General features: G+C 46.8%; 1 long non-coding RNA gene across 1 annotated transcript in view; it reads right to left on the bottom strand.

The window, feature by feature from the left end:
* Window positions 1-10,733: 10,733 nt before the first annotated feature.
* The window catches only part of LOC103350015 (uncharacterized), a 32,698-nt gene continuing 22,101 nt past the window's right edge, over window positions 10,734-21,330 (bottom strand). The window contains exons 2-4 of the long non-coding RNA XR_007910459.2: window positions 16,024-16,276; window positions 12,846-12,963; window positions 10,734-12,237 (exon numbers count right to left, since the gene is read on the bottom strand). This is a non-coding gene — a long non-coding RNA (uncharacterized lncRNA). The remainder of the gene's footprint in view (window positions 12,238-12,845; window positions 12,964-16,023; window positions 16,277-21,330) is intronic.

Here is a 21,330-nt window from a genome sequence, read left to right as displayed (position 1 = left end):
GATCCTGCCGGCCAGCGTTCAGGAATGGCTGAGGAGCAAGCCCAACACCTGTTGTGGCTCCTGGATGAGATTCAAAATTCGAGAAAGAGAAAGGAGGGAAGAGGCAGGAACTGGAAAAGAGGGACTTGCAGCCCGAAGGGGTAAGGCAGCAGGCTCTCCAGAACGGTGCCAAAATTCAGGCCAATCTACGCCCCGGCTGGACAGAAAGAGGCGGGGGGACAGAAAGAACCCTGGCCGTGACACCTAAGCTCTGCCTCTCACTCCTGGCTGACCTTTGTCACCCAATGCCTCTCTGGGCCTGTGCTCCGGGGCTGCGATCTGCAAAGCTAAGGCAGGCACTCTTTAAAGTCCTTGCCCTTGAATGCTCACAGGATGGTAACAGCTTCTTTAAACTATCTCAGAAGAGCCTGCAGAGAGGCATGCAAGAAAGAGGGAATTAGATGTAGAGAATTTCCTTGAACTCAGCAAGAATCAATAAGCAATACTGTAAACAACATAATATAATAAGCAGTCATATACGTGGCATAACGTCACAACCTGAGCAACCGTGCAAGCACTGTGACGGGCAGTAGAGTGGGGTGTGGGAATGGGGGCCAGTGACATCGCTTAGTGGAGCTAATTTTCAAGATCAAGACATCCAGGGCATGGAAATCCAACTCTGTTCTATCTTTATACAGAGGTACAGATGATGGGGAGGGAGGGAAACAGCTCCACCAGTCAGCTGTTTTGAAAAGCCCTGAGAGTCCCATATATCCCCTCTGCGCCCGACCCCTGTATGAGTAGAGCAAGAAGATGCAGTGGTTCTCGTTCTTTCCTGGACCCTCTTCCAGTTTTCCCTTGCAACAGCTCACGCTCCTGTTCCCCTTTAAATCTGCGTTTGCTGTTTATTTTCACCATGCATTTCTTCCAACGCCTAATCTTTCAGGATTCTAGCAACAACCCAGTGGCATGCTCCCTTCTGCTTTATGTCTCCCACACACAGATAAAGAAACACACACAAACACCTGCAGACAAAGGAATGACATAATTGGCAGCCAATCACGAAAAGGCTGCAAATGCCCAGGCCTTCAGATACTTTCCCCTTGCAGGCGTGGCCCTCCCAGACAGGATCAGGTGTTGCTCTTTTTTAATTAAGCACAGCTGAGGGCTACAGCCCAGAAACACTAGCTCTTAACCTGGTTCCCAGGAGACCAAACAGGTCCAAGGAGATTGAATGACCCACAGGGAGAGAGGGCTCTGGGCTCCACGGGAGGACTAGGCAGAAGCAGGAAAATGGGGTTGTGGTGTCAGTGAGGCCCCAGGAGCAGCCACACTGGGGGCTGTGCTGCCTAAATAAACCATGGCAGGTTGGGCAGTGGGATCCTGGGGCCCACAGGAAGGCAGCCTGCCTTTATTTCCCCACCCCAGGAAGCGTGGCCACACGCTGACACATCCAGGCTGTGCTGATCCCGGCATAGATATTCAGATTGCTATCTCTTCCTGATACTTGTCTGGCCCCTGGCAGTCACGTGTTTGGAGGAAAAAGCACCTGCTTGTTCAAGAGTCACAGAAAGGTGCCATCCCGCCTGGCAGTGGCCCTGCTGAGAATCCTATCCCTACCCTTCTCTGACAGGCTTCACGCTCTCCTGGCTGCAGTCGTGTTTGCTGTACCTTATTCCTGTTGTTTACTGCCCTGGACGCAGGCTGCAGCATCAGCTTTGTGAGTGAGGACACAGACTAGGTCTCGTTCAACCGTACCCTGAGCCCTCGAACGGTGCTTGTGGTACTTGCTGAGCGGACAAGTCGCGTGTTCTGAGCCACTGCAGTGCTCTGGCCCAGGTGAGCAGAGGGCTTGGCCCAGTGGACAGAGTACCAGCCACATTCCGGCTGCACGACTTTGCTCTCTAATTTGCTGTGTGACTCTGAGCAAGGCACTCCATCCTGGTCATCTGCTTTGGTTTTGTTCTTTTTTTTTTTTTTTTTTTTAATATTTGTTTATTTGAAAAGGAGAGACAGAGTAAGAGATCTTCCATCTCCTGGTTCACTCCCCAAATGGCCACAACAGCTGGGGCAGGGCCAGGCTGAAAGCAGGAGCCAGGAACTCCATTTGGCTCTCCTGCCTGGGTGCAGGAGCCCAAGCACTTGAGCCACCTTCTGCTGCTTTCCCAGGTGCATTAGCAGGGAGCTGGATCAGAAACAGAGCAACCAGGACTCGAACTGATGCTTCAGTATGGGAAGCCAGCATTGCAAACGGTAACTTAACCAGCTGCACCAACAATGCCGGCCCCAACCCTGATATTCTTGATGCCTAATATGGATAACCCTGCCCTGTGCCCAGCAAAGCCTCACGGTGAGGAGCATTCAGGAGGACTCCTGGGTAAACTGGGAAAGGCCTGAATGTGGGAGAAGAAAGCGGCTACTCCAGGGGAGCCACACCTGGGGTGCCCCAGAGCCAGGGGGAGCTTCGTTCATTTCTGAACACAGGAAGTAGTCAGCTCCAGTGGAAAACTAAGGATTTCTGGGCCATACATTTTTGGATGCCAGGTACAAAACCCCCCCAAAAGTCAAAGCACACCTTGATTGCTCTAAGGAAGGACAAAGCTGGCCACCAAGAGGATGGTGCTCTTTTCCACCCCGCCCCCACCCATCCCAGCTTCTTGTCTTCTCTGGAAGTCCACTGCCCCCTGCAGACTGGCTTCCTCCACCCAGGAAGGTCACGACTGTGTAGCGCTCCGGCTCTGGCTCCCAGCTCTGCCATCAGAGAGAGACTGAGCCCTCTCCCTGACCTCCAGTCTTCTCTTTCTCCGCTCTGGCTTGAAGTGACAAAGGCCACCCCTGTGCCAAAGAGGGGGTCCTGAGGACTTCCAGCCCTTACCAGGACTACGTGATTGGAGTGGGGGAATCAGCATCCCGCTGGGACCGGAAGTGCCACCATTTACACTGACTTGTCCGGTTTGGGCTGTGCTCCTCCAAGATCATTTTCCATGCGCCTTCTCCGAGTTCCCTTTAAGAGAAAGAGGAGCTCTTCAGAGGGTGCCAAGAGCAAGAGAGGGACAGGAAATGCAGTCAAATCACAGTCTTTCTTCCTGCAAAACCTCAGCAGTCAGGGCAACGAGCCACGGATTTACAAAGGGGGGGTTCCCTTTCTAGAAGAGGGATCTCTTGAGTTCACCTGTTCAAGAGGCGACCCCAAGCTCCTTTGCGCGTGGCCAGGCTGTGGCTGGAGTGCCGGGGCCGCAGAGCTGCGTGGGAATCCTGTGTCTGACCACTGACACCACCTCTCACGTGCTGATACAACCCCCCATAGCTCACAAGTCTCAGAGAGGGGACATCTCTTACCCAACATCACACACTAATGGGCATCTGAGGCTAAGCCAAAGCCAGACTCCAGGTCATCCAACCCGTTAGCCCCATTCTTTCGCCCTTTGTTTTTCTGCATATTTATGAGCTGAGCGATGACAGATCCTTTAACCTCACTTTCTTCCTGTTGGTCTCTCTGGGTGGCCTTTTGAGATGGCTTCCCTAGGTCACTGCCAATGGCTCGCCTCTGTGACTACTGTTTAGTCATCGCTTTGTTCTGATCGGCCAGCTGTCATCTTATGCTTGGCTGTCAGGGATGAAGTTCCACTCCCAGAGAGCTTTTCCTACTACACAGGCTGGTCTTCGCCACCCCCTCAGCGTGAGCTCACTGTTTAAGCGAACCGGTCCTGTGCAACACTGCAGGCATCGTCCTGAGAATTTCCTACTTCTCTCGGGGATATCTGCTGGGAGCACTGTCTCAGGAGCTGAGATCCATCCCATTTGGCTTGTCTTCCGGGCTGGGTCAGGCATACTTTCCCCCAACAAAATGCTTCTCACCCTGCGAGGTAGCAATTGCCTGCCTCCTCAGCCTCCCCCCCCCTGCCCCCATCTGCCATAACATCTGTGGGAACAGAGACCAGTCCTGCTTCTCCCAGGACCCAGCAGAGTGGAGCACGTGGCCAGCGTGACATCAGTGAGAGCCGAGTGGGTGACCAGAACCCAGACTTAATGCTTCCTGATTGTGTGCACGCACAGCAGTGGCTGAAAGACACGAAGATGTGAAACACTTTATAGCTGAACCCATTACGTCAATAGGAAGGACCTTCCCAAAAGGGTTCACCACCCCAGCCACCACCATAAAATCAGCCTTTGCTGCTGCTGGCATGGGGGCGGGCTGCACAAAAGCTTGGTAGCCCCTCCATCACAGGCACACATCATCACCAGTGCGAATCCTGTATCTGTGCTATTCTCCACAGCGGGCTGGGGTCTGGGTATTTGCTGCTCAACTGATAGTCCGCACCCGATCCAGGCTTCTACTCCTGTTACCTCACTCACAAGGAGCCTTTGAGGTAGGTTCTATTTGTGTGCCTTTTGAACGGATGGTAACATCAAGGCACAGGGAGGTTATGGGACTTGCTCAAAGTCACAGAGCTATCAAATGGTGGATCTATGATTAAAACCAGCTTTTGGGGCCAGCGCTGTGGTGTAGTGGGTAACGATACCACCTGCGGTGCTGGCATCCCATATGGGCACTGGGTCAAGTCCCAGCTGCTCTACATCCAATCCAGGTCCTTGCTAATGTACCTGAGAAAGCAGTGGGAGAAGTGCTTGGGTCCCTGCTCTCACGTGCGAGACCCAAAAGAAGCTTCTGGCTCCAGATCGGCCATTGCGGCCATCTCTGGAGTGAACCAGCAGGTGGAAGATCTCTCTCTCTTAAAAAGGAAAAAAAAAAAAAGACAGCCGTTACTCTGAATCCTTCTGCCATAGACCCTTCTTTGTACCATTTCTTCTGCAGCCCTTCCGTCTGAGACTGGCCTCCTGTTTTCCAAACACACCTTGGGGTTTTGCAATTCTGTGCATCTGGAATCTAATTTGATTAAGAATTCAAAGGAGACTAACACATTATCAAGTTCTGCTGCGGTATGGATGACGAAATGGTAACAGGTGTAATGGAACGAGCGCCAGCTTTGGAACATGGACATCACAGCGGACTGTTCCGGTTGTTTATTGCTCCGTAACACCTTTCTCCTCACACAGTGCCTGAGAACAGCAGCGACTGCATATTTCTCACAATTGTGTGGCCTGGCTGGGCGCTTCCTCTATTGGTTTCACCTGAGTTCATGCGTGCAGCTGCGCTCACCTAGACAGCCAGCTAAGCTAGAAGGCTCACCGGTGTCTCACATGCGTGTCTGCCTTGAAGGGGGCCCCTCCCTGTGGGTTCTCATCCTGCAGAAGCTGGGCCAGCTTCCTTAGATGCTGGTCTTGCAGAGAGTTGCTGAAAAGAACTTGTGGCTACATTGACTCTAACTCCCTTCCTAGCTGTTGACCTTGGCAATGTTCTAGTGCATTTCCTGTTGTTCCTTCTGAATCCTACAAGTTGGGAAACTCATAAAGAATAGGGGTTCACTGAGGTCGTGGTTCTGGAAGTCCAAGAGCACAGCATGAGCACCTGCCAGGGCCTTCTTGTGGCATTAGAACATGAGGGAGGGCGTCAGGTGGTGAGGCAGAGCAGAGCAAGCCAGCTTACCTCAACAACACCTATTGGTCCAGAAACGGATTAATCTATTCATGGGGGCAGCACCCTGTGACCCAATCGCTGCCCAAATGACCCAGCTCCAAGTAGCACTAATAAAAGAATTTGGGGATTACATTTCTTTTTTTCTTTAAACTTTTATTTGACAGGTAGAGTTATAGACAGCGAGAGAGACAGAGAGAAAGGTCTTCCTTCCATTGGTTCACCTCCCAGATGGCTGTGCCAATCTGTAGCAAGGAGCTAGGAGCTTCCTCCTGGTTTCCCATGCGGGTGCAGGGCCCAAGCACTTGGGCCATCCTCCACTGCCCTCCCGGGCCACAGAGGAGAGCTGGATTGAAGAGAGGCAACCAGGACAGAATCTGGCGCCCCAACTGGGACTAGAACCCGGGGTGCCGGCGCCGCAGGCAGAAGATTAGCCTAGTGAGCTGCGGCGTCGGCTTCTTTATTATTTTTTTTAAAGAGGACATTTTTTTGTTTGTTTTCCTTTGTTTTTGTAACAGGACTTTTTTTTTTTTTTAGATTTATTTTATTTATTTGAAAGACAGAGTTACAGAGAGAGGTAGAGACAGAGAGAGAGGTCTTCCATATGATGGTTCACTCCCCAGATGGCCACAACGGCTGGAGCATCCAAAGCCAAGATCCAGGAGCTTCTTCCAGGTCTTCCACATTGGTGCAGGGGCCCAAAGACTTGGGCCATCTTCTGAGCAGCCAGAATTAGAACCAGCGCCCATATGGGATGCCAGTGCTTCAGACCAGAGATGTAACCCACTTTGACACAGCGCTGGCCCCTGCTTCTATTATTAGCAACAAGTTACTTGCATGCTTCACTGGTTTCGAGCCCTCATTTGGAGGCAGGTATTTGTACAGTGTAAGACGCTCATATCAGAGAGCCTGGCTCCACTGCCAATCCTATCTTCCTGTTGATGCTCGCCCTGGAAGACAGCAGGCAGTGACTCAAGTACTTGGGTCTTTGCCACCTACATAGGGGCTGAGGTTGAGTTCTGGGCTCTTGGCTTTGGCCTAGCCCTGGCTGTCGCAGGCTTTTGAGGAGTGAAACAGTGGATGAGACATCTCTGTTTTTGCATCTCTCTGTCTCTCTGCCTTTCAAAGGACAGGAAAGTAAATAAATAATGTAAGGAGACATTTAATAAATCAGTCACTCAATTGATGCTAAGCACGTGCTCTTTCATTTTTTAAAATCCTTTTGAGGATGTGCCCTCTGTTCCTGACCAAACTAAAAGCAAGAAGAACCTAGATTTTTTTTTTTTAAATACTGAGTGCTTAATGAATTTAATAGGGCTATGCTAATATTCTGTGGATCGTTCCAATGTTAGTACATGCAGTATCCCAGTGAGCACGAGGACCGTGATATTTGCTCACTGATGTATAAACATGGGCACAATTACGCTTACTTTATCTGTCACGGTGCCCTAAACATGAAGGCAGGCAATGCGTGTTTCCCAAACACTCCCTGACAATGCGCGTGAAGTAGCAGTGGGAAAGGAAACTGGATTCAGGCTCACAGGACCCAAGCCTGTGTGCTGGCTCTGGGCTGGGGAACCAAGCAGTTGCCTGACCCTGGAGCAGAGAGTGAGAGCCCTTGAGGACTCAAAAATGCCTCCTTAGGCACCAGCTGTCAAAGGCGGGAGAGTTTTTACCAAAATACATAGGACAGATCTGCCCTTCCTTTACTCCGTGACTTCTAGGATGGGCCAGCGCTCCGGAGAGAAGGAGGGGCCTTCGCAGAAGGCTCTCCCTGTGAGCGCCAGCCCAGCCTCAGACTCTGAGACGGCGCCGAGTCACTGGAGCAAGCTTGGCGTAGTCACGGGGAGTAAGCGCCTGGCTCTGCATCTGCCTGTTTCCTGATTCCTGAAAGCTAGTTTTGTTTTTTTTTGTTTGTTTGTTTTTGTTTTTTTTTTATAATTAAATTGACCCCACTTCCCATTTTCTCAAAGCAGAATATCAGCCTCTAGGGGACTGGAGAGGGAAACTCAGAGATTCCCAGGTGTCCTAAGGCCTCTCTGCTCACCCTGTCCAACCTCCTGTCCTCGTGTGACCTTTTCCTTCAGGGCTTCCCTCCTTATCACTGTCAGCCATAAAAGGCCTTACCTTGATAGGCGCTTGCACAATGACTGGAAGATAGCAGCCTCCCTAATCTCCAGCTGCAAGGCAGCTGGTCCCTGTGATAATTCACGCTGTTTTCTTGTGGTCGTACTTGTGTGTACTTGGTCCTGCGTGGCAGGAGACTCCAGACTGTGCCTAGGAAGTCCCTCTAGATGGGATGACCGCAGTGACCTGGGCATTTTGGTTCCTTGCCGATCCATCTCTGGCTCCCAGTGGCTCAGAGGAAAGTCTCTGAGGATCCAACCTCAGGGAGGTTGCCAGAGAGCCAGCCTTCCCGGGCCAGGTGGGAGTATTTCATTTGCTCACTCAAGAGAGCAACGTGATCTCCAGGGTATGGCAAGAACAATGCTGCTGTGCCTACAGATAACAGTTCTCTACTGTGCACTGAAAAAGATGTCCACACAGTCGCTCTCATGAAATAGAAGTAAAAATAGGGAAGAAGAAGAACCCTCCCGCTTCCCTAACCTCTTATAGGCGACAAGGTGTTTTCGGGTCTGTCATCTGCCTTGAGCCTCCCAGAAATCCTATCAGACAGGCAGGCAGCATTCGTCTCAACTGTATGGAAGTAGAAGCGAAGGCTTGGACCGCTTGTGGGACGTGGCCAGAGTCACACAGCTAGCAGCTGGCAAGGGACGGCCGCTGCCAAGATCGTCCCCGTTCATTAATCAGGGGTTTCTCAAGACAAGAAGGAAACTTAGAGCAGTGTAAGCAGGAGGTAAACTGCTGGCTTCTGTACCCACACAAGCAGAGCCGATCCGGTGGGTGACTTCCCGAATCCATCCTCCCTTCTCTAACGGTGCACCACCGTTCTCCCCTCTGCCTCCCTGCTGTGGAGCCCAGGAGTGCTTGGAGAAGCCGACCTTACCCCTGACTCGAGGGGCAGTGCTGAGGCCCAGGCTTACCCAGGCACATCCCGGCCACAGATATTGGCTCAAGGGTGGGGCTGTGACCTTCTCTGAGCTGATGAGAAGCAAGAAGAGGTTTGCTGAAGGTTTCTGAGAAAGAACTGCCTGACGTTTCTGGAGAGTGTCTGGAAGTAATCAGTTGTCTCCCACCACATGCAAGGTCGAGGGTAAACACAACAGGCTTTTTTTTTTCTTTTTCCTTTTTACCACTCTGTAGAGAGACAGCATCAGGAGGAAGCTGGCACTGGATGACAAACAGGGTCTCTGACAGCACTGTCAAGCCGGGAGAGCCACCTCTACCTGACTTCACAGTGTCACAAGCCATGAGCTCCCCTAGTACACCTCAAGACCAGTAACAGAAAACCCACCTCAGACATTAATGGGCCTCCTGTTGCTGGCCTGCACGCCATTGAGTATACAGTTAGCAGTAACAAAAATATGCTTTAATCAAATAATAACTCCATGGGGCAACTCACAGAATAGAAGGGAGAGCGGCAGAAGCCAGGGCCTCGGGGATGAAGTGTGGGCCTCCCTGGCATCAGGACTCCCTCTCCAGCTCCATCGCACGCTCTCCTTCTCTTCTACTACACACTTGCCTTTCCAGCGATGGGGCAGGGACGAGACCACCTGCCACCTCAGCTTGTCTGCCAGGAAAGAGAAGCCTTTCAGAACAGCTCAGCCGGGGAGAGGCTAATAGACACTATTAGCACTACGTAGAGTTGTGTAACCCCCCAGGGTACCCACAGCCTGGTGGGGTGAAGGTACCACTTCTAAGGCTGATCCGGTGAGGGGAGGTAGCAGCGACTGGAACCCAACGTTAAGCAGGGCTGTGGGGAGAGGGCCCTTTGACATGAGTGATGTCAGCCGATGAATCAGATCACCTTCCACCCTCCATCTCCTCTTCCTGCCATTCACGGGCCAGTGTTTCCCAGAGCCCAACCCCGCTGGAGGCCAGGGTGGAAGGAAGCCCGAGGTCCAGAGTGGGCTGTAGCAGGGTGGAGAGGAGAGGAGATGGGGAAAGTGGGGGACACCCAGCACGCCAAGCCAGCAACCACTGCAGAACAAGAGCAGCTTTTTCCCAGCGTCTGCGCATCCAGACCAGAAAAGGAACCAGCCCTGCTTGTGACAGTGACTCACTTCTTCAGTCAACCGTATAAACGCACAAGTGATTCCTTTCCCTCAACAAACACTCTATAGAGTTGATCCTCAAAGAGTTTTCCAGGGAGGGGTTCATTATAGAACACAATTATCACTATGAATGGGCGAGCTATTGAAAGGTCTTGTCTGGTTTTCCACTGATCTCTTAACTTACAAAGATAAATACAAGCCTAGGGCTATCATAAAGTATCTCAGACCAATGCAGTGGCATCATAATGGGCAACTACATTTTTATTATTGTTGTAATTATCATTAAATTATAGATTATTTTATTACTGTTAAAACATCATTATCAAATCTTAATGGAGAATGGGACTGGCAAGGGGAGAGGGAGGAGGAGATGGGGTGAGAGTGTGGGTGTGGTGGGAGGAATAACTATATTCCTAAAGTTTACTTATAAAATTTGTATTCCTTAAAAATAAATATTAAATTTTTTTTAAAAAAAACATCATTATCACTACAACTATTCCTAAGTCTGACCTAATGGTCAGCCACAGGACTTTTGCAATGAGAACAATCTATGCTCAAATCCCAACTTTTCCATTTATTGGATCTATGACACTGAGTGAGTCACGTATCTTCTCTAAACTTCAACTACATAATAAGGGTAATAATTAGGATCTTAAGAAGTCAAGAGGGCTAAATAAGATATGCATATAAAATAATTAGCACAGTCAAAAATGGTATCTAGCATTGAAGGAGAAGAATGGGAGGTGTATGTATAACAGAAACACACTTCCCTTTGAGTCAAGATAATTGGGTTCAAGTCTTAGCTCAGTCTTCAAAAATTCTTGAGATCAGATTTGCATGCCCCCATTTTTACTTCTGTTCCTCTGAATGCTGAAATAATTTAGAAAAGGATATGGAAGGCAGATGGGAGTTAGACCACAGTAGTGACTTCTGGCTAGCAGGGCTAGAGCTCGCGAGTTGGACCTTCCCCAAAGACCAGCTTTAGACTCGCACATGGGGGGAGCATTACTTGTACAAAGTACACTTACTCAACCAGACCTGTCTTTGTTGTTTTTTTTTTTTTAAAGATTTATTTTTATATTTATTTGAAAGGCATAGTTACAGAGATAAATAGAGAGAGAGATCTCCCATCCACTGGTTCACTCCCCAGATGGCTACAGCGGCCAGAGCTGGGTCAAGTGGAAGCCAGAAGCCAGAATCCAGGAGCTTCTCCTAGGTCTTCCAAGCAGGTGCAGGGCCCAAGCACTTGGGCCATCTTCTGCTGCTTTCCAGCAGGGAGCTGGATCAGAAGCAGAGCACCTGGGACACAAACTGGCATCCATATGGGATGCTGGTGCTTTAGGCTAAGGCTTAACCTTCTATGCCACAGTGCAGGACCCCAGATGTGTCTTCTCACCTCCCCTTCATTCAAGGTCCCGAGGTGGCGCTGACTCCTAGAGGTGAGAAAGCATACGTTAAGTCAAATCTGAATTTAGAGAACAGTCTCTGGCACAACTGTCACTTTAGGAATATCTCACTGTTTCTCTGGGTCTCAGTTTCCTATTTTGTTCAACAGGAATGAAAACGCTTATCACAGGATGTGCTGGGAGGATCAAATGAAGATTAAAATTAAATGAAGATTAAATCATCATTGATTTAAAGGAATGCATTTGTGAGAATCCTTCCATGAAACAAATGTATTGACCATTATGCATACTCTAATCTTTTTATAAAATAATACTTAAAGATGAGACTTCCAATTCAAGTTTATAGTATAGGCCTCAGCCAATGGAGTAAGAAAAATCAACATAAGATACAAGAATTTGGAATGAAGACACAAAATATATTATTCCCAGATGGTATAGAAGTTTATATAGGAACTCTAGAAGATCCTACAGATAAACTGTTAGGGTCAATAGGAGAGTTTAGCAAGGCTGGTGGACAGAACGTTACATAAAAATCAGGGGGCAGGCATTTGTGCAATGGTTAAGACGCCCCATGTGATGCCTGCAGCCTGTGTCAGAGTGGTTCAAGGCCCCTCTCCTCTGCTTCTGATCCAGCTTCCTGCTGTGCACACTCTGGGAGGCAGCTGCCATACTCAGGTCCCTTTCCACCCATGTGAGAGACCTGGGTACAGTTCCAGGCTCCTGGCTTCAGCTGTTGCAGGCATGTGGGAAGAGAACCAGTGGATGGAAGATTTCTCTCTTTGCTTCTCTGCCTTTCAAATAAAATGAAAATAGATAAATAAATAATTTTAAAAGCCAATAGCTCGGCTGGCGCCACGGCTCACTAGGCTAATCCTCCGCCTTGCGGCGCCGACACACCGGGTTCTAGTCCCTGTCGGGGCACCGGATTCTGTCCCGGTTGCCCCTCTTCCAGGACAGCTCTCTGCTGTGGCCAGGGAGTGCAGAGGAGGATGGCCCAAGTGCTTGGGCCCTGCACCCCATGGGAGACCAGGCTAAGTACCTGGCTCCTGCCTTTGGATCACCTTCGTGCGCCGGCCATTGGAGGGTGAACCAACGGCAAAATGAAGACCTTTCTCTCTGTCTCTTTCACTGTCCACTCTGCCTGTCAAAAAAAAAAAAAAAATGTCAATAGCTCTTTTACATACATTAAGCAACCAATTTAAAAACATAATTTTAGAGTAAATCATTCACAACATCACAACTGACCTATATACTGGCCTTTCACTGAAAGAGCAATTCGCACAACTGGCTAAATGTAGCAAAAATTTTTCTTTGTAAAATTTACAGCAATTCATATTAGATACCACATCAGAGACTATTATATGTCATCATTATCCACTTTTTTCTTCTTTCTTCCATGGAGGAGACTGGCAAACTACACTCCATGGGCCAAATCAGGCCTGCCACCTGCTTTTGTAAATAAAATGTTGTTGGAACACAGCTGCCTCTGTTGACCAACATACTCTCTAAGGCTTTGGCACTAGCACAGCAGAGTGGAATCGTTCTGAGAGGAACCATACAGGTCTCAAAGCCTAAAATATTTGCTATCAGCTCCTTTATGAAATAAATTTGCTGACTCTGATTCTATGGTCAATGAATTCTTGACTTTTAGCCAGGTACAATTGCCACCAAAAATAAAAACCATGGTTTGCAGCTGTGTCCATGTGTCAGACAGAAATGCTGTACCCCAGTTTCCATGCATCTTCTTACCTTGAAAGTCAAAAGAGATAACTTGGAGGTAAATGAGTAAGCTTTATCAATTCAGTGATTGGTCATTTGGCAAACTGATCATGAGGCAAGTTGATTTTTAGAAAGCTGACCTTGGGTCCTAAAACAGGAACACATGTGGATAGAAGTAACAAATTTCAAATAGTGTCTCAAATTGAGAATGTATTTTTCATCACACAACAAAATAGGAGGTTTCTGATTTTCTGATTTAGTTCAGTGGCTTCAATAATGTCAGAGCCACTGTTTTTTTTTTTTTTTTTTTTTTTTTTTTTTTTTTTTTTTTTTTTTTTTTTTTGACAGGCAGAGCTAGACAGTGAGAGAGAGAGACAGAGAGAAAGGTCTTCCTTTTTTCTGTTGGTTCACCCGCCAAGTGGCCGCTATGGCTGGAGCATTGCAGCCGGAGCGCTGCGCCAATCCGAAGCCAGGAGCCAGGTACTTCCCCCTGGTCTCCCACGTGGGTACAAGGGCCCAAGGACCTGGGCCATCCTCTACTGCACTCCCAGGCCACAGCAGAGAGATGGACTGGAAGAGGAGCAACCAGGACAGAATCCGGCGCCCCAACGGGGACTAGAACCTGGGGTGCCGGCGCCGCAGGCGGAGGATTAGCCTAGTGAGCCACGGTGCTGGCCAGAGCCACTGTTTTATGCAGTTCTTTTGGCACTGCAATGTCACAGATTGGCTGTTGTAGCTCCAGGCATCACATCTGTGCTCCAGTTGGAAGAAGGAGGAAAAATTAAGAGGTAACACTGGCAGCATCCATCCCCTTTTACCAGGAAACAAATTATTTCTTCTCAAAAGGCTTCTCCTTAGGAAGGGGGGTGGGAGGGAAAGAGGGGAAGGCAGAGAGGAAGGGAATATTATTACATTCTTAGAATTGAACCTATATAGCACATTGAATCTGTGAAAAACTAAAATTTAAAAATAAACATTTTAAAGGGAAAAAATTAAAAAGAAAAAAAGAAATTCTTTTAAAAAAGAAAAAGGTGAATAGGCAACCAACAGAATGAGAAAAAATATTTGTATACTACATAATTCATAAAAGATTCATATCCAGGATATATAAAGAGCTCAAGAAGCTCAACAGCCACAAAACAAACAAGAAATGGTTTAAGAAATGGGCAATGGACTTGAACAGGCATTTTACAAAAGAAGACATTCAAACGACCAACAGACACATGAAAACATGCTCAGGATCACTAGCCATCATGAAAATGCAAATAAAAACCACAATGAGGTTTCACCTAACCCCAGCTAGAATGGCTCTCAAACAGAAATCAATAAACAATAATGTTGGTGAGGATGTGGGAAAAATGTACTCTAATCCACTGTTTGTGGGAATGTAAACTAGCAGAGCCATTGTGGAAGACAGTATGGAGATTCCTCAGAGATATGAAAATGAATCTACCATGTTGTCTCAGTCATTGCACTCCTGGAAATTTACTCAAAGGAAATGAAATCTGCATATGAACTATCCATACCCCCATATTTATAGCAGCTCAATTCACAATAGCCAAGATCTGGAATCAACTCAGATGTCCATCAACTGATGGCTGGATACAGAAAATGTGGTATATATAAATGATGGAATACCACTTAGCCATAGAAAGAATGAAACCCTGTTTTTTGCAACAAAATTGATGCAACTGGATGCCTTTATGCTTAGTGACAGAAGCCAGTCCCCAAAAGAATATACCCTATGCTTTCTCTGATATGTGGCAGCTAATATAGAATACCATACACCAAAAATGTACAATAATGAAACTGACATCTTGCGATTTGACTACTGTTTATAGTCCTTGTTTATACTTCTGTGGAACAGTGGTTTTTCTACTTTTTTTTTTTTTTTTTTTTTTGACAGGCAAAGTGGACAGTGAGAGAGACAGAGAGAAAGGTCTTCCTTTGCCATTGGTTCACCCTCCAATGGCCGCCACAGCTGGCGCGCTGCGGCCGGCATACCGTGCTGATCAGATGGCAGGAGCCAGGTACTTATCCTGGTCTCCTATGGGGTGCAGGGCCCAAGGACTTGGGCCATCCTCCTCTGCACTCCCTGGCCACAGCAGAGAGCTGTCCTGGAAGAGGGGCAACCGGGACAGAATCCAGTGCCCCAACCGGGACTAGAACCTGGTGTGCCGGCACCGCAAGGTGGAGGATTAGCCTAGTCAGCCGCGGCGCTGGCCGGTTTTTCTACTTTTAACTTGTTGAACATTACAGTTAGTGGTGCATTAAGCCTGTGATTATAAACTAAGTTGGAAGTCTGTTATTGCAAAAAATAAAGGAAATGAAAAGAAGGAGGGGGGATTGAGGGAGGGTGAAAAAGGGAAATATGATTATCTTCTTAGAATTGTACCTATGAAATGCACTATATCTCTTTATCTCTTTATATCAATACATTTTTTAAATTCACACACACAAAGACTTCTTAGATCTATTGCCCACAATGAGATCATAAGCCTTCCCTAGCAGAGAAGATGCTAGATAAGAGAGATGAAGATTTCATGGGTGGCTTAGACTATTTATTATTCATACTAGGAACTATTGCCCAGAACATTGAGTTCTGATATAAAAAAAAATCAATATTGTGTAGCAACTAACAGTCTCTGCTAATATACTTCTCTAGCTATCAATCAGCAAAACACACTCTTATTTGCCCATGTATACTTAAATGTGTGTGTGTGTGTGTGTGTTTAAGAGGAAGACAGAAAGAGAGAGAGAGAGCACGCTTCACTTCCATCTGCTGGTTCATCTCCCAAATGCCAGAAATGATTGAGGCTGGGCCAGGCCAAGCTGGGAAAGAGGAACACAGTCTGTGTCTCCCACGTGACTTGGGTGGGGTTCTCATTTACCCACATCCGGAGCCATGTGGCAGGGATCCCTATAAGAGGGAGAATACAGGAAGGTATGGTTTACTGGAGCCATTACTATAATAATCTTCCACAAAAACTACTTGAGCATCACTTTCTGCCTCCCACAGTGCATGTTAGCAAGGAGGCTGCAGTGGGGCAGGACACTCTGATATGAGATATATATAAATATATGGTGTATATGTATATATACACACACCAAACTAACTGGCGTAGTACAGTAGTTATTTCATTTGCTTGCAGTTCTGTGGTCAGCGATTTGAGTGCATTTCCCTGGGTGGTGAGTGTGGTGGTCTCACCTGTAGTCACTCATGAGGCTGCAGTCCTGGAAGGCTTGGCTGGGCCAGGTGGTCTGAGACGGCTTCACTCTGCTGACCAGCAGCTGGTGCTAGATATGTAGCAGGTGAGCCCGGAAGGCGGCTGTTCTGAGAGGCAAGTCCCAAAGCACAAGCACTTTTCAAGCCTCTCCTAGCATCACATTTGCTGATGTCCATTTGGCAAAGCAAGTCACAGGATCCACTCCCCAATGTCCAGAGTCAACGTCGGGAGGACCTAAGTGGATACGGGAAGGTATGAGTCATCGCAGTCATTACTGTAATAATCTATCACGAAAATATGAGAATGTCTTTGTGACTTCAAAAGGAGGAGTTATTAAACAAAACATAGGGCACAAATCATTAAGGAAATGTTGCTGAATCTGATTACATGAAAGTGAGAGCCTTGGTATGATAAAAGCACTTAGAAACTGAGGCTGGCGCTGTGGTACAGAGGCTTGAGCTGCTGGTTGTGTTGCTTGCATCCTGTATCGGAGTGCGGGTTCAAGGGCTGGTTGCTCTGTCTCCAATCCAGCTCCCTGCTAAGGCACCTGGGAAGGCAGTGGAAGTGCTTGGGAGCCCTGCCATCCACGGGGGAGAGCAGGATGGAACTCCTGGCCCTGTGCTTCAGCCTGGCCCAGCGCAGCAGATGGAAAATATCCTTCTCTCTCTGTCTCTCCCTCTCTCTGTCACTGTGTCTTTGAAATAAATAATGTAAATCTTTAAAAGGGCTTAGAATTGTGTCTATGCACTACACCGAATCTGTTCTCTTTGTATTACTATCACGTTAACATGAGAATTGTGTTGTAGTAATTATCATGCATTTTCTATGACCCTGAGAATCTAAAGTATTAATAAATTCCTTAAAAAAAAAAAAGCAAGATAGAAAGGGCACCTGCAAACTGCAAAAATAGGCATAAATTGGAGAAAAAGATATTTGCAACCAGCAAGGCTGTAGCTTTAGTATTCAGAATTCCCTCATACCAATAAGAAAAAGATACATGACTATTTAAAAATGGACAAGAGATAAAAAATAGCCAAGGACTATTTCCAAATTTCAATAAATATAATAATAAAAATAATAATAAATGAAAGGATGCTCAACTTCATTAAAAATCAGGGAAATAGAAATTAAATGGTGTATAATTGTGCACTTGTCTGAACCAGCAAAGAGTAAAAACATGAAGTATAGATGAGAATGTGGAGAAATGGAGACTGTGCTCTATTGCTGTTGGGGTATATTTTGCACAAACTACTTGAGAAGACAATTGATCAGTGCTAGCAAAGCTAGAAGATACGTCTATCCTATAACCTGGCAATCCCACATCTATGTAAATACCCAACTGAATGGCTCTCAAGAGCCTGAAAGAGTTGATTTTTGTCGTTGTTTGTCTGTTTTTAACATAGATATCCAGAGCCCACTTCAAACCAACCAAACTAGAATTTCTTGGGGAGGTGGATCAGGTATTTTTTTTTTCTCTTTTAATTCAAGAGACAGACACACACATACATGCACAGAGAATTCCCATCTGCTGGCTTACACCCCAAATGCCCACAAAAGCAAGGGTTGGACCATAGCAAAAGCCAGGAGTTGGCAACTCATTCCAGGTCTCTCTCATGGGTAGAGGGAATCCGATCATGTGAGCTATTACTACTGCCTTACGTGATCTGCATTAGCAGGAAGCTGGAATCCGAAGCCCTGGGTTTCAATCCCAAGCACTCCAAAAACAGAATGTGGGAATGTTAACCAGCATTTTAACTAGTAGGCCAAACACCCTCCTTGCATCAAGTATTTTTAAAGTCTCCAATATACTGCCAAGGTTAAGAACAATTGTCCTAAGGTAATTCTTGCATACATGCTCAAAGTGTACACCTGCTTTCCCAGGTGCATTGGCAGGAAGCTGGATTGGAAGTGAGCAGCAAGGAATTGAACCAGGATTCATATGGGATGCAGCCACTTCAGGCCATGGCTTTAACCCTCTGTACCACAGGGCCCCCCTGCTCCCCTGCAACCTAAATTTTTAAAGTGGCTGCAAAATATATAATTTGATATGCAATCTCATGATTTTTTCAAAAATTTCATTTCATCTGAAAAGCAGAGAGATATCTTCTGTTCAACCATTCACTCCCCCAAATGGTCACAACAGCCAGAGCTGGATAAGACTGAAGCCAGGAACCTGAAACTCAACCTAGAACTCAACCACATGGGAGGTAGGAACCCACTGAGAGCCAGCGCCGCTGCTCCCCAGGGTGCACATCAGAAAGCTGGCTCAGAAATGAAGCGGCTGGACCTGGAGCCACGCACTCCGTTATGAAGCATGGGCATCCCTACCGGTGTCTTAACTACTAGGCTAAACAGTCACCCATGAAATCATTTTAAATAAGCCATAATGCAGCCAAAAGAAACAACGTGCCACAATAAAGGCAGTTGAACATGTACATCCTGTTTTGTTTGACTATGTGAAAATAAGCTTTAATAGGTAAGGCCACAAACACAATGAAACTATATCTAATTAATAGTTAAATAAAAAATACTATAGGGCAAAGAATTGCTCTTTAGACTTTTTATCACCCTAAATTTATTAACTCAAACTCTTTTGAAGTAAAACCTATTCAACCTTTTGAGACAAAATATTTTCCTCCAAGGCTATTATTAAGCTGGAACATAACATCCTTGTCTTAGCATGTCACAAAAGCCACCTCTTTTGTGTATACTTGTGATTCAAATGCGTAGTAAATAGAGATTGCAGAACGCTCAGGAATAAAATATAAAAGCCGAAAACAAGCAATGTAACAAAAAGGCAGCCTTAGAACACTCCAGTTACATGGTGCTAAGAACTGTATAATCAATGCACTTTTCAAGGCTTACACATCAACAAACTCCCTTTTCACCAACATGAGGTCAAGGAAGCAGAGGAAATAACACAAAAGAACAGACTTAGAATAAATGAATGACATAATTCAAGTCAGTGATTCACTAGAAAATAGTTCCTGAGGGTTAAATGAGTCATCACCGATTTCAAGCAAATTTTCCAGTTCATAGTTTGGGGCTCAAATACCTTGCTCTATCTTTACTTGAAATCAGTACCATCACAAATGAAAAGGAAGAAATTTTTTTTTAAGGATTAAAATTTGGGGCATGCATTTGGTGCAGCAGTTAATACGTCACTTGAGAGGCCTGCATCTCATATTGGAGTGCCTGCTTGGGGTCCTGGCTCCACTTCCGATTCCAGCTTCCTGCTAAAGTGTACCCTGGAAAGGCAGCAAATGATGACTCCACCCACATAGGAGACATGGGTGGAGTTCCAGCTCCTGACCTCAGCCTGGCCCAGCCCCAGCTGTTGTCAGCATTTGGAGAGTAAATCAGTGATTAAAGACCTTTTTCCTTTTCAAGTAAAAATGAAAATGAAGTAATTCATCATCATTAATATGTAATCACTAAACTTTTTTGATGATTTATTTACTTGAAAGGCAGAGATAGAGAGAGAGAGAGAGAGAGAGAGAGAGAGAGATCCTCCATTGATCTTCCACCTGCTGGTTCACTCCCCAAATGGCTGTAATGACCAAGACTGGGCCAGATAGAAGCCAGAATTCAGGAGCTTCATCCAGGTTTCCCACATGGGTGCAGGGGAGCAAGCACTTGGGCCATCTTCGTTGCTTTTTCAGGCCTTAGCAGGGAGCTGGACTGGAAGTGGGGCAGCTGGGACTCAAATGGGTGCCCATATGGGATGCTGGGATCATAGGCAGTGGCTTTACCTGCTGTGTCACAACACCAGCCCCTAAACTTTCTAAAAGTAAGGAATACATAATGAGGGAAGGTTCTGCATCTGTCATGGACAGAAACAAGAATCAAATCTAAAACTGCCTGCAGCAGCTGGGTTCCAAAGGGTGACTTTGACTGGGGCAGAACTGGGCACAATGACCTATTCAGAGAGGCTCCCCACGTGAGGGCCAGTGTCCACCAGTGTGTACCAAGTAAGGCCAATTCCCACCTAGGCCTCAACAGCTCTCTTCCAAGGAGTCTGTGCCTGCCAGTTGTCAGTATCTCCCCTCAAGTAGGGGATAATGTATCCTAACACCCACCTTGTTCCATGAGTTGAGAATTCTACTACTTTCTCAGAGAGGATCTGTCAAAGCCAGCATGGCTGTCTTCTCTCCAAAACACCCCAAAATGCTCAGCACAGGGGCCCACATTGTGGTACTATAGGTAAAGCCTCCACTTGCTATCCTGGCATTTGGTATCAGAGCGCCAGTTCAAGCCCCAACTACTCCACTTCTGGTCCAGCTCCCAGTTAAGGCACATGGGAAGGCAGCAGAAGATGACCCAGGTATTTGGGTCCCTGCCACTTGGCTCCTGGCTTCAGCCTGGTCCAGCCCCAGCCATGTTGGCCATGTGGGAAATGATAGTGATGGAAGATCTCTCACTCTCACTCCCCGCCTCTCTCTAACTCTGCCTTTCGAATAAGTAAATCTTTAAAAAAGAAAGAAAAAGAAATGCTCAGTTTAGACACACACAGTATACTGTCTACAGACAGCCATACAGCCCTCATTGTTTCTGTGGGAGAATCGGCTCAGCCACCCCATGTTTCCACACCTGTCCCAAATCTTCCTGTGGCTCTCAGTCCTGCAATCAAAACAATCGTTTTCTCTCCCTGAGCCCTCCAGTTGTCATGGCAACCAAAAGCCAGCTACAAAGGAGAAAAGCTATACAGCAAGGCTAGATAGAAAATTTGAGCTATCCCCAGGTGACTTGCTGAGTTCACTTCACTTCTTTGATCTTGAATGCATGTAATAAATAAACTACAGGCTCTGTGGTTAGTTTAACGGCTTAGCACGCTCAGTTTAAAAACAGGAACTGGCTCAACCTGTTTGAGAGAAGCTTGTTGCCAACCTTTAAGCCTACTTGCTTGATTTCATTGCCTCAGACTTTTAAAAAGTCTTCGAGAAAAAACTTCAAACTGACTCACAAAGGGATTTCATGAACTGTGCTCCCTTCAGACAAATAATATTTTATTTCTTGATAATAAAGAATGCTGTAAAATAAAAACAGGCACAGACTTCTGTTCTTTACCCTGATTGAGATAAAACATAAAGGCAATTTCTCTGAGTATGGGCACATGGAGAAAGACGGGATTTACACCCAATCATTATTTTCTCTACTGCAACCATCCATGCACTCAAAAGCAAGACCTGAGAAGGAACTAACTGACTGCTTCATTAACTCCGCCTCCCAGCCCCAGCCCCGGCCCCTGCCCAGTTCCTGTGGGTGGAAGCTGATGTTTGCATGCCCTC

The sequence above is a fragment of the Oryctolagus cuniculus genome, chromosome 1 (genome assembly GCF_964237555.1).
Source record: "Oryctolagus cuniculus chromosome 1, mOryCun1.1, whole genome shotgun sequence".
Taxonomy (NCBI): domain Eukaryota; kingdom Metazoa; phylum Chordata; class Mammalia; order Lagomorpha; family Leporidae; genus Oryctolagus; species Oryctolagus cuniculus.
The sequence above is the reverse complement of the archived record's forward strand: the minus strand, read 5'-3'. Positions and strand labels throughout refer to the sequence as shown.